Source organism: Lampris incognitus, chromosome 6 (genome assembly GCF_029633865.1).
Source record: "Lampris incognitus isolate fLamInc1 chromosome 6, fLamInc1.hap2, whole genome shotgun sequence".
NCBI classification, from domain to species: Eukaryota; Metazoa; Chordata; class Actinopteri; order Lampriformes; family Lampridae; genus Lampris; species Lampris incognitus.
The window spans coordinates 60,037,706-60,049,232 of record NC_079216.1 but is presented as its reverse complement, the minus strand read 5'-3'; positions in this window follow the sequence as shown (position 1 = coordinate 60,049,232).

Genomic DNA, 11,527 nt, shown 5'->3' with positions numbered 1-11,527 from the left:
ATGCAGTCAGGCTCCCCTAGCCACAGGCTCTGCTTGATCTGTGCTTCTAAAATCAAAATTGTAATACTCAAAAATATTTGTTTGTTTGTTCATTTTTTTTCTCGCCCCCCCCCCAAAAAAGAGTGTAATATCTGCAGCTCGGCATTGGCGGTTCGGACGACGAGAGGGGAAGCTTCCATGTTAAACATGCTTGTCGCGAGAGGTCATGTCCTATTAGCGGATATGAAGATGCCATGTACCGTAATTTTTCACCAGAACAGAGCTCCTTTGTGTTGCAGGGTGTCCTTACCCCTGGCTTGCACCATAAGCGGCAACCTACGAGGCAACTTTTGCCGTCTGGGGATTTGCATTAAATACATCGACACCGTTGCTGCATACAAACACAGGAGGAGGGGAATAAATCAATTCTGTGCTCAGAAATGCTTCACATACTTTTTTTGATGCGGCCTGATCTCCAATCTCTCTGCAAATGAGCTGCAGTCCCCTGTAATGGTTTCTGCTTCTCGTGGGAGGCCGATGTCTGAGAAAAGCTGCTGATTGAAGGGGAACTATAATACAGGTGTAAAGCAGGCTTGATAGGGGTCTTACATGAGGGTTATGCATTTTAACGGTGATATACATACTGTTACATATTTATCAGAGAATGTGGAATTTGCTGTGTTGGGTTTTTGTTTTTTTTCGTTCAACCCGCAGAGACTCGGGGATACTTGCTAGGGTGCCATTAATTCTGGCAGAGAGGATTGCTATTATGTTGAATTAATAGGAATTAAGGGGTCTGAACTGGTTAAGTAAGCACTTCATTACCAGGGAGTGGATTGCTTCAGCTGTGTGTGAAAGGTTTTTTTTTAGGGGTTACAGGCCACTGGTGTATATAGCTGTAAGAAATTGGGGGGGGGGGGGCTAAATTAGCTGGTCAGTGCAACATAATTGGAAAAACAAAAATAAAATAAATTGTGCTATGGGCGCATTGTTAAAAGAAAGGGGAACATGTAGAAGATATGTAAACAAGAATGTGGTAGGATGTGTGATTTGGGCCTACGAGGCAGAACGTACAGTAGATTGATGTACATGGAAGCGGGGCAAGGGTTAAATGGGAGCGATTGCCTCAACCTGATGTGTCTCCGCTAGCAGAGCTGGACTAATAGAGGTGTGGTTTCTTTTTTTTAAATCTGGGCTCGCTAATGATGATGAGGGTGTGGGAGAAGCAGCGTGTCCCCCCAGGCTGAGGGATCGCATGGCCCAGCCAAGCCCTGTGTACTTATTGTCCAACAAAGGTGGAAATTCACTTAATACAGTTCTTCTGAAAAGTGGATAATTGTGGCCAAAATCAATAACTTATCTGAGCGGAAAATGAAAGGCACGTGCGTAAAGTCTTGTGGAGATATCTGACTGAAATCGAGAGAGGTGAGGTTCATGTTTTTGTGTTTATTGTTTTTGTGCAAGTGCACATCGAGCGCACAGCCGTGCAGCAAATTACAGTTAATGCATGTAGCAAACATTTCCATGTGGGTTAAGCCCTACACCTAGGCCTATATATATATATATATTTGTGTGTGTGTGTGTGTGTGTGATTATGCTTGTGTACCTATGCCGCTGTGTGTACGTACATATGTGATGGAGCGATAGAAGGGGGTAGGTTTGTTTGGATGAGCCACATTGTTCCTGGGCGGCCCAGTGACATCGCTGGAGGGCAGAGAAGGATGGAACCTGAGAGGGTGACAGTGATAAATAGCCCTTTTAATAACAGCTGCCCCACTTGGCCAGCTAGTCCCAGTCAGTGTCCTCTGTGTATTTATGCCTATGTTTATTTATGCATCCATAGAAGGCAGGAAATCACCACCGCAGGGGTACAATCACTCTTTTTTTTTGTGGTGGGGGGGTTGCGTTGGTTTAACTTGGGGAGGAGGTAAGCAAGCTAGTCCTAAACCTAACATATTCATTTGCACCTGACGGACAGGTATATCTCTTTTCATGGCCGTACGATGATACTCTCATTTCAGGAAAATAAAGCCTTTATATCGGGTTGACGGGACTACAAGAGGAAATTGTGCAGTAATATTTATCCGGCATTGTTTTCACACGGTCGTGCAATTACACGGTAAACCCACAGAGATGAAGCCCAATGCGCCGTTTCTCATTTAGTCAACCGCGCTGCAGCTGTACCGTTTATTCCGTGGCCAGATTAAATGCAAGTCAAATTTTCCAAAGAATCCAAAAAACAGGCTAGCGGACCTCACGTTTGAATTTACCCTCCTTTGAATAGTTTGGCTCATTGTTGCTCAGGGAAGAAAAAAAAAATCCTTTTGTCTGCTGCAATTTGACCCCAGGCCCAGGCGTGTGAATAGGGAGAAAGGAGGCTGTAGATCAGAGGTGTCAAAGCGTCTTCCTGGAGGGCGATGCCGGGGCTGCTCCCATTCAAACCAATCCCCTCCCTTTAATTGGTTCAATTAGTTAAGTATCCATATACATTATGCATTGTTATGCATTTTTCATGACTCCTCTTAACGCTCTGTTTAAACAGAACAACTTGCGGCTATGATTTGCCATTTGGATGAATGTCAAGGAGACTAAATGATTGCGCTAATTGAGTAATTAAAAGCAGATGTTGGAGCAAGAGCCAACAGTGTACACTTTAAACACTTTGCCCTCCAGAAAAGCTACAGTGTTTCTGACACCCCTGTTATGTATGGATATCCCAGAGGTGCCTCTGTAATAGTTACAGTTTCACCCTTGTGATTATTCAGTTGAAGTCTTTACTATTGAGCCAAAATGGTGTTATTATGCTATTTTGACCATGGGAAATGGTCTGGAAAAGAAAAGCCCATCACGCTGCCTAATGGTCAGAGTCAGTGGTGTGCAGCTTAAGCACACGCCGCAGACGGGCAGAGCGCAGTTTCCCCTCACACCCCATCATTCTTACCTCCCACCGGCCTCTGGTGGGACACTAGTGGCCTGTATGAGATCCTTTGCAGAGGGATGATGTTACACCGAAGGTAATTAACATTGGAAATGTGCCAGTAATGGGAGTCAGCATGCCATCAAGTCGCAAAGGAGCGTGGAGTATTTCCACGGCTTTGACAGCTGTAGTGATTGGAGAGTGGCTGGCAGGCATTACAAAGTGCAGATCAATAACTAACAATTTTCCTATTAAAGAAAAATTACTTGGACATTGCACTAAGATAGCTTGTGGCTCTTTCATTTCAGACCTATTGTAATGGGATGTCTCTGGTTGGCTGTTTTAAGGGGAAGCTTGTGAAGCACCGTTTACAGAAATGGACCTCCTCATCTTTGAGGCCGTGCTTTTCCCCCCCCAGCAACGTTAGCATTCAGCAGTTAATTGGCAGTTCTGTTGGAAAGAGCATCTTGAAATGAGTTTATGTGGTCGTCATGGTTTCCAAAACAGCCTGTCTCACGTTTAAAGTGCGTTTGCATTGTGTGTCGACTAAACCATTGATCCCGCACTGTAAGGTAAAATGCAGACGGTTCAGATCTTCAAAAGCAGCGGGGAGCCGATGACAAATGTTCTTTTAATAAATCTCTAGGCCACGAGCGTGGCTAATGAACTTAGTAATTACTCTTTATTGGTTGGAGGAGTTTAGCCCGGGCGAGATGGAAGCGGTGGCTGCTGGGAGCCACAGAAATGGCACAACAGGCAACAATCAACACAGTGTCTGCACAACAATCAATCAAAACTGCCAGGCCCTCAACACACGGAGTAATTTGTTGGTGTTCTTCAGAAATGAGTACACCCTGTAAAGTGTAGCTAAGACCATGTTCCTAAACACCTTGCAGCACAACATGTTTAAACCAATGGGATTTGTGCCCCATGATTTATAACATTGCTCTTGTGAGATAATTCTTTCGAGCCGGGGAACTGTTCCGGGAACTGGAATTTCGCCGCCTCAAAGCGAAGTCAGTACCTATCATGATGTAGGATTTCCTGTTGAAGTTTTACAGCTGGATCCTAGCTCTAACTGCTTCTGTTACTTAATCTGGTTGACAATTCATTTGGTGTTATGATTATACACTAGATATATGGTGCTACAACTTAATAGGACCACTCTGCATACTATGGGCAGGAGTATGTCACTAGAAACTGAAATTTAAAAAACTGAATTTGAATCACATAATTTTACTTTAAAGTTGGCTCAATTCATCTAGACACAACATTTACTGAGAGAAATGTTTCGTCACTCATCTAAGTGACCTCTACAGTCTGAACTGACTGCAGGTATCCCCGCCTTTGGTCTCTTATGACATTACGTCTCTCTTCACGTGTGTTCCTGTTGCTGAAGCAGTGGAGGTGGTCCGCATGAAATTACGAAACAACCCCAGCCTTAGCAATGGGACAACCCTTAACACTGACAAAGTGTGTCTGGTCCTGAAGCTGTGTCTTCAGTCCACGTGCTTCACATACAGGGGGCAGTACTATAGGCAGAAGTATGGGTGTGCTATGGGTTCTCCAGTCTCACCTGTAGTGGCCAACTTGTATATGGAGGAAATGGAAAAGAGGGCTCTGATGTCCTATCCAGGGACACCACCTAGCCATTGGTTCAGATCTGTGGACGACACCCGGGTTAGAATTAAATCTCGGGATGTGCCACATTTCACCGACCACATTAACTCTGTGGACAACCACATCAGGTCCACCAGGGAGGATGTGAAAAATGACAGGTTGGCCTTCTTAGACTGTGAAATTGCAATTGGTGATGGGGACATTTGATTGCTGATGTTTACACATCAACAACCAATAACCACCCATGGTCGTTTTAGGTAGGAGTGAAATCCCGGCCGTTGTAGTGTTAATAACACATGACCTCGCGAAGCGGGGAGCGTCTCGAACCGTGAAGCCAGTATCGAACAATTCAGAATTCGATCCAGTATCGCACCACCCCTAGTTGTGACTGTCAATGAGGCCGGCGACGAGCTACAGCCAATGATCAGAATGAAAGCCAGTAAAAAGCTATGCTCAATAACTTCATCAGTTTTATTTACATTATCAGCATTTGATTTACTTTTTATATATATATATATATATATATAGGTGGATTGTTGTTTATTTTTTTTCTGTTGTAGTGAAATTGCGACACTGTTGCTTTTTTATTGTCATACAAGTTTGTATTTATTTTACTGTTAACTGTTACATTTTCAATAACTGTTTGCAACAAAGTTTACAAAAAGTAATCTGTCTGAACTGCAACTGAAGCAATTACATCAGTATATGCAACTTGTATGTATATACTGTATCTTGAAACTATACAAGATGTTCTGTACCAAAGGTGTTGAATCAATACCAGAACCACAATAATAGGAATAATTTCATTTGTTGAGCACTTTTCAAAACACAAAGTCCTTAAAAGGCAATGCCGTACAAAATGAGAAAAAACATACTGAAACAGAGAAAATGCGTAAAATATATATATCTCTGCAGAACAGACAACCTCGCTGGCCACGTATTCCAATTCATTCTTTCGCCCATTTTCCTTCCTTTTTCTTTTGTTTTATCGCTGCAAATTACCGCACAAACAACTTGGTGCATTTCTTTCTGGTGGGCATCCATTTTTGGAAGAAAAAAAATCTTGTCCCACGCATGGTATCACGTCATTTCCAGTATCACTTCTCACGTATGTTTTCTTGACAAAACAGTTTCGAGACCAGATAGACTCGTCGGGGAGAGATATATATTGGGGTAGCAGAAGAATCAGTTGCTGGAAATGGCGTCAGAGTCGGAGAGCAAAAATGGAAATGAGGACACGAGAGGGTTTCAAAATAAAAAGAAAAGGAAGAAGACTACATCAAATTACTCAAGTGAGTCTAGTGAGTCATTTAGAACGAGGTGAAGTGTCCTGTTGGGACGACAGCTGTGACAAGAGAAGACGGGATTTCCAAGGACCCACATGAGATCAGTTAATAGGGGGAAAACTTGGAGATGTATGATCGATCAGGGTAACTAGAAGTGGGATGCTTACCATCGATTGTATATCAAAGCGTCAGAGAGACGGAGCCCTTAAGATGGACGTATTTGGAGATTGTTGCTGTCACAGCGAGTGGGAGGTTGAAAGGAGTGATATGTGGCGTGCCACTGTCAGTAGAGGCTGTCATTTTGGGATGTTGCAGGTGTGCGTGAGTCAAGAAGAATGACTAGATTCTGAGAAGGAGAGAAGTAGGACAGTAATTTTGTGTGTTTGACTTTTGAAGGGGAATTGCCGGTAAGAGTCTACCTTGAGTATGTCTGTTAAAGGGTGAGGCCATATGACAGAGCTCCTCTCAGATGTTTTTGCTGTAGGGGAGTCAGAAGATGTGGGAGATGTGGGAAGAACAACTGCAAAGTGGAGGTGTGTGAAGTTCAGAAAGAGCAAGCAAAGTGCCTGCACTGCAAGGGAAATCATGACACGGGGTCATCCATCCATCCATTATCCAAGCCGCTTATCTGAATTTGGGTCGCAGGAATGCTGGAGCCTATCCCAGCAGTCATTGGGCGGCAGGCAGGGAGACACCCTGGACAGGCCGCCAGTCCATCACAGGGCCGACACAGTCACACCTAGGGACAATTTAGCAAGGCCGATTCACCTGACCTACATGTCTTTGGACTGTGGGAGGAAACGGGGTCAGCAGTGTCCAAAAATAATTAAAGAGGAGAAAGTGAATAAAATGAGAGCAGAAATGGGATCGTCGTATGCCAAAGCTGCTAAGAGAACAGAGAGAAATGATGAGATGGTGGAAGTGCAAAAAGAATCGGTGCAGACAAGAAAAGGGATGCAGCTGACCAGAATATCTGCATGGACAAAAAAAAAGATTTTTGACATTCACTGTCATGGTCATAAATTGCACTGCTGAAATAAAGGGGAAGTTGGAAAGAATCAAGATAGTGATGGACACTGCCAGGAGATACTTGGATGTTGTGGACATAACTGGAGAAGATCTAGATGTTCTACTGCGGGAAGGATTTGCATCAACTCAGACTGGGTCTGGGTTATAGAATGTCATAAATGGGGTCAGTTTGGGTGTACAATGTAAATAATTAGTACTGTGATGTTCTCACATTTCAGTAGGTAGCAGTAATGCAACATTTCAGAAGCCAACCGCCAATAAAAACAAGAAGAAGACTCGCCGGGGATTCCTCCTGGTGAAGAATCCTGTAGTGTGTGACCCCCCCCACCCCCACCCCCGGTCGCCGCTCAGTCATGTAGTGTGAAAATCGTAACGACTTCAAGATTCCCAATTACAAGACAGCAAGTTGTGTAGTGTGAACAGCACAGCGAGCTGATGACTTTGAAAGCCGTGTAGTGTGAACTTGGCATAAGACACATCCGGTCGTTGAGGAAGAGCAATCGACTGCAGATTCACAGAGCTCCTTTTCACGTAGCCTACTGTAACGACTATGTTCTCTCAGTGATATCAACGACCAGTGAGAGCTAGATATTTTGAAAGCCTAAACTATTTTCTCTATTTTTCTCTATATTCTCTATTTTTAAGTGAAAACGGTCATTTTATGTCTTGCCGTTTCCGATAAATTTTGCTTTTGAGTTTTGCGCCTGATCCGTCGCCATGGTAACATTTTTGGCATGAGTGAGCTTCTGTTAGGGGGAAACTCACCTCAACCACCACCAATGTGTAGCACCCACCTGGGTGATGCATGGTAGCCATTTTGTGCCAGAACACTCACCACACATCAGCTTGAAGTGGAGAGGGAGGGAATCACTGAGCCAATAACATGGCAGGATGATTAGGTGGCCAGATAGAGACAGCCAGGTTGGGAATTTTGCCAGGACACCAGGAAACCACCTACTCTTTCATGATATGTGGCACGGGATCTTTCATGACCACAATGAGTCAGGACCTCGGTTTTAACGTCTCATCCGAAGGACGGCATCTCCTACAGCACAGTGTCCCTGTCAACTGCACTAGGGCATTTTGTTAGGACCAGAGGGAAGACTGCCCCCTACTAGCCCACCAACAACACTTCCAGCAGCAATTTAGTTTTCCCAAGAGGTCTCCCATCTAAGTACAAGCTAAGCCCACACCTGCTTAGCTTCTGTCATTCAGCAGAGCCAGAGTTCTTGTTTGTGAGTTTTTAATTACAGAATTTCCACCAAAAAACCTTTTCTCCTGTGTCTGTGTCTTCAAAAATTATGAAATCCTTTGGAGGAAAAAAGACACAATTTCTTGTCTGACCCCTTCTTTCAATAGTCAGGTAGATGTTGCGTTCCCCTTCCTTAGGCTCCTTCGCTGGAAGTATTTAAGATAACCTTTATTTACAATCATTTTGCATACAGCAACCACAAGCACATGGCGACCAAAAACACAAGTCAACAGAGAGGGTGGGGGGGGGGAACACACAAATGGACTGGGCGAAGATAAAGTGCAAGATTCTTTACCGAGAGAAGCTGAACAAGGAAGCAAAGGAGCGCTACTTTGACAAAATAAAGGAAATTAACGGGCTCAAGCCATATGAACACAGAGTGTGGTCGGGTGATCTCAACGAGCTACCGCGAGTGACATTTCCAGACGTGTTTGCCCACTTTGTTTGTGGTGTGAGTGCTTACACATTCGAGCAGTTCAGAGATTATAAATCTCTCAAGGCCAACCTTCAGTTCACAAATAGATGGGTGCAGGACCTGCAGATTTTCAGTCAGTGACCAGAAAACCGCCGTTCGCACAAAGGTAGGTAATCGCCACTCACGATGTAGGCACACCTCTCTGTCACCAGTCTAAACTCAACAAAACAACTTCTTTTCCCGAGGCCAACACGGCATCACATTTAGTCATTACAGTTTGTTTTTAACTGAGGCCACACTGTGGTTAAATTGTTTACTTTTACTAAGTGTGCTTTCCAGCCAAAACACTGTTGTTGTTGTTGCTGTTGTTTCTGTACTGTTTTGGACTAGTTTCTGTAGAGGTGATTAGCTGTAAATGTAGAGGGTATTTTGATGTTGTTTGGGTTTTTTTTAAATCATTAATTGTATACTTATTTCAATGTTATTTATGTCTTAGGTTTTGCACTCTCAACGCCTCAATGAACATCCGCTCAAGCCATGGGTGATCCTCAATTCCAGTGGTCAAGTGGAGTGTGCACGCTGCACATGCATGGCTGGAATAGCAGAGTCTTGCACACATGTTGGGACTCTCCCGTTTGAAACTGAAGTCGCAGCACGGATACGGGGGACCAAGACAGTCACTGCCGTTCCAGCCTACTGGATGATGCCCACTAGTTTGGGCAAGGTCCAAGTGATGGTGGGCAACAAGATTGACTTCTCCTCCGGTGCAGCAAAGAAGAAGGCGCTCGACAAGTGCATCAGTGGAGAGAGAAGAATGTCAGGGATACGTATTGGCTAACCCGAACTGAAACAGTGGAGCACAAGCGTGTTTTTGTATTTATATCATCCTTATATATTGCTGAACACAGACACCTTTTTTGTTCAATAGTTTGTGTCTTTAATTTAGATTTAATTAGAGGATGCCTGAGGAGTGGAGAAGAAGTATACCGGTACCCATTTTCAAGAATAAGGGCGATGTGCAGAACTGTAGCAGCTACAGAGGTATGAAGTTGATCAGCCTCAGCATGAAGATATGGGAAAGAGTGATAGAAGCTAGGTTAAGAGGAGAGGCGACGATTAGCGAGCAGCAGCTTGGTTTCATGCCACAAAATAGCACCACAGATGTGATGTTTGCTTTGAGAATGTTGATGGAGAAGTATAGAGAAGGCCAGAAGGAGTTACATTGTGTCTTTGTAGATTTAGAGAAAGCATACGACAGGGTGCCGAGAGAGGAGGTGTGGTATTGTTTGAGGAAGTCGTGAGTGGCAAAGAAGTATGTAGGAGTGGTGCAGGATATGTATGAGGGAAATGTGACAGTGGTGAGGTGTGTGGTTTGATGGGTTCAAGGTGGAGGTGGGATTACATTAAGGATCGACTCCGAGCCCTTTCTTGTTTGCAATGGTAATGGACAGGTTGATGGACGAGATCAAGCAGGAGTCTCTGTGGACTATGATGTTTGCAGATGACATTGTGATCTGTAGTGAGAGTAGGGTGCAGGTTGAGGAGAGCCTGGAGAGGTGGAGGTATGCACTGGAGAGAAGAGGAATGAAAGTCAGCAGGAGCAAGATGGAATACATACGGGTGAATGAGAGGGAGGACAGTGGAATGGTCAGGATGCAAGGAGTGGAGGTGACAAAGGCATATGAGTTTAAAAACTTGGGGTCAACTGTCCAACGGGGAGTACAGGCAGGGTGGAGTGGGTGGAGAACAGTGCCATGATTGATTTGCGACAGAAGGGTACCAGCAAGAGTTAAAGGGAAGGTTTACAAGATGGTTGCAAGACCAGCTATGTTGTAGGGTTTGGAGACAGTGGCACTGACGAAAAGACAGGAGGCAGAGCTGGAGGTGACAGAGTTGAAGATGCTAAGATTTCCATTGGGAGTGATGAAGAAAGACAGGATTAGGAATGAGTATATTAGAGGGACAGCTCAGGTTGGACGGTTTGGAGACAAAGCAAGAGAGGCAAGATGTTTGGACATGTTTGGAGGGGAGATGCTGGGTATATTGGGAGAAGGATGCTGAATATGGAGCTGCCAGGGAAGAGGAAAAGAGGAAGGCCAAAGAGGAGGTTTATGGATGTGGTGAGAGAGGACATGCAGGTGACTGGTGTGACAGGGGAAGATGCAGAGGACAGGAAGAGATGGAAACAGATGATCTGCTGTGGCGACCCCTAACGGGAGCAGCCAAAAGTGGTAGTAGTAGTTTGTGTCTTCAATTTGTATCTTTACATTGATTTTTTTTTATGTTTTCCTTTTTTATTTTAATTAACAGGTTGCATGCTTATGCAGAAGATATATTTGCTATTTGGACTTTTCAGTGTAATAGGTTTTCTGTTCAGTTTTATCTTTATGTAAATATAGTATGTACATCCATCCATTCCATCCATTATCCTAACCACTTAGCCTGCTCTCAGGGTCATGGGGGTGAACTTTACACATATTTACTTCACGATTGCACTAATCAATATTATGTTACACAAATAGATTCAGAAGTGGAGTAATTTTCCATCATTTATCATGGTATGCAACATATATAAACAACGCTGTTAATGCAGTCTACATCACAAGGGGGTTTATGCCAAAAGTATACAGTTTAACTAGATGGTTTCATAACAACACTGGGGCACATAGTCAAGGCACAGCACACAGACACGATCCTTTTTGTGATCAATTTTTATTTAAACATAGTTATATAGGTGTGGGGTTACAAGTTGATAGCTCACAAATAAAGTAGATGGATATAATGATAAATCTCCATGCATTAATCAGCACAAAACTGACAACCAAAAACAAAACAAAATAGAAAAAAATAAGAGCATTTGTTTTGCCACCCCAACCGCCCTCTCATATCCCTACTGTTGCTCCATCCCATCCCAGCCACCCTGGACCTCATGGACACGGACAGCAATTAGATGATATTGGTGCAGCAGTTCACACGGTCACCTCACAGTAAGAAGGTCCTGGGTTCGAGCCCCGGGGTCATCCAACCTT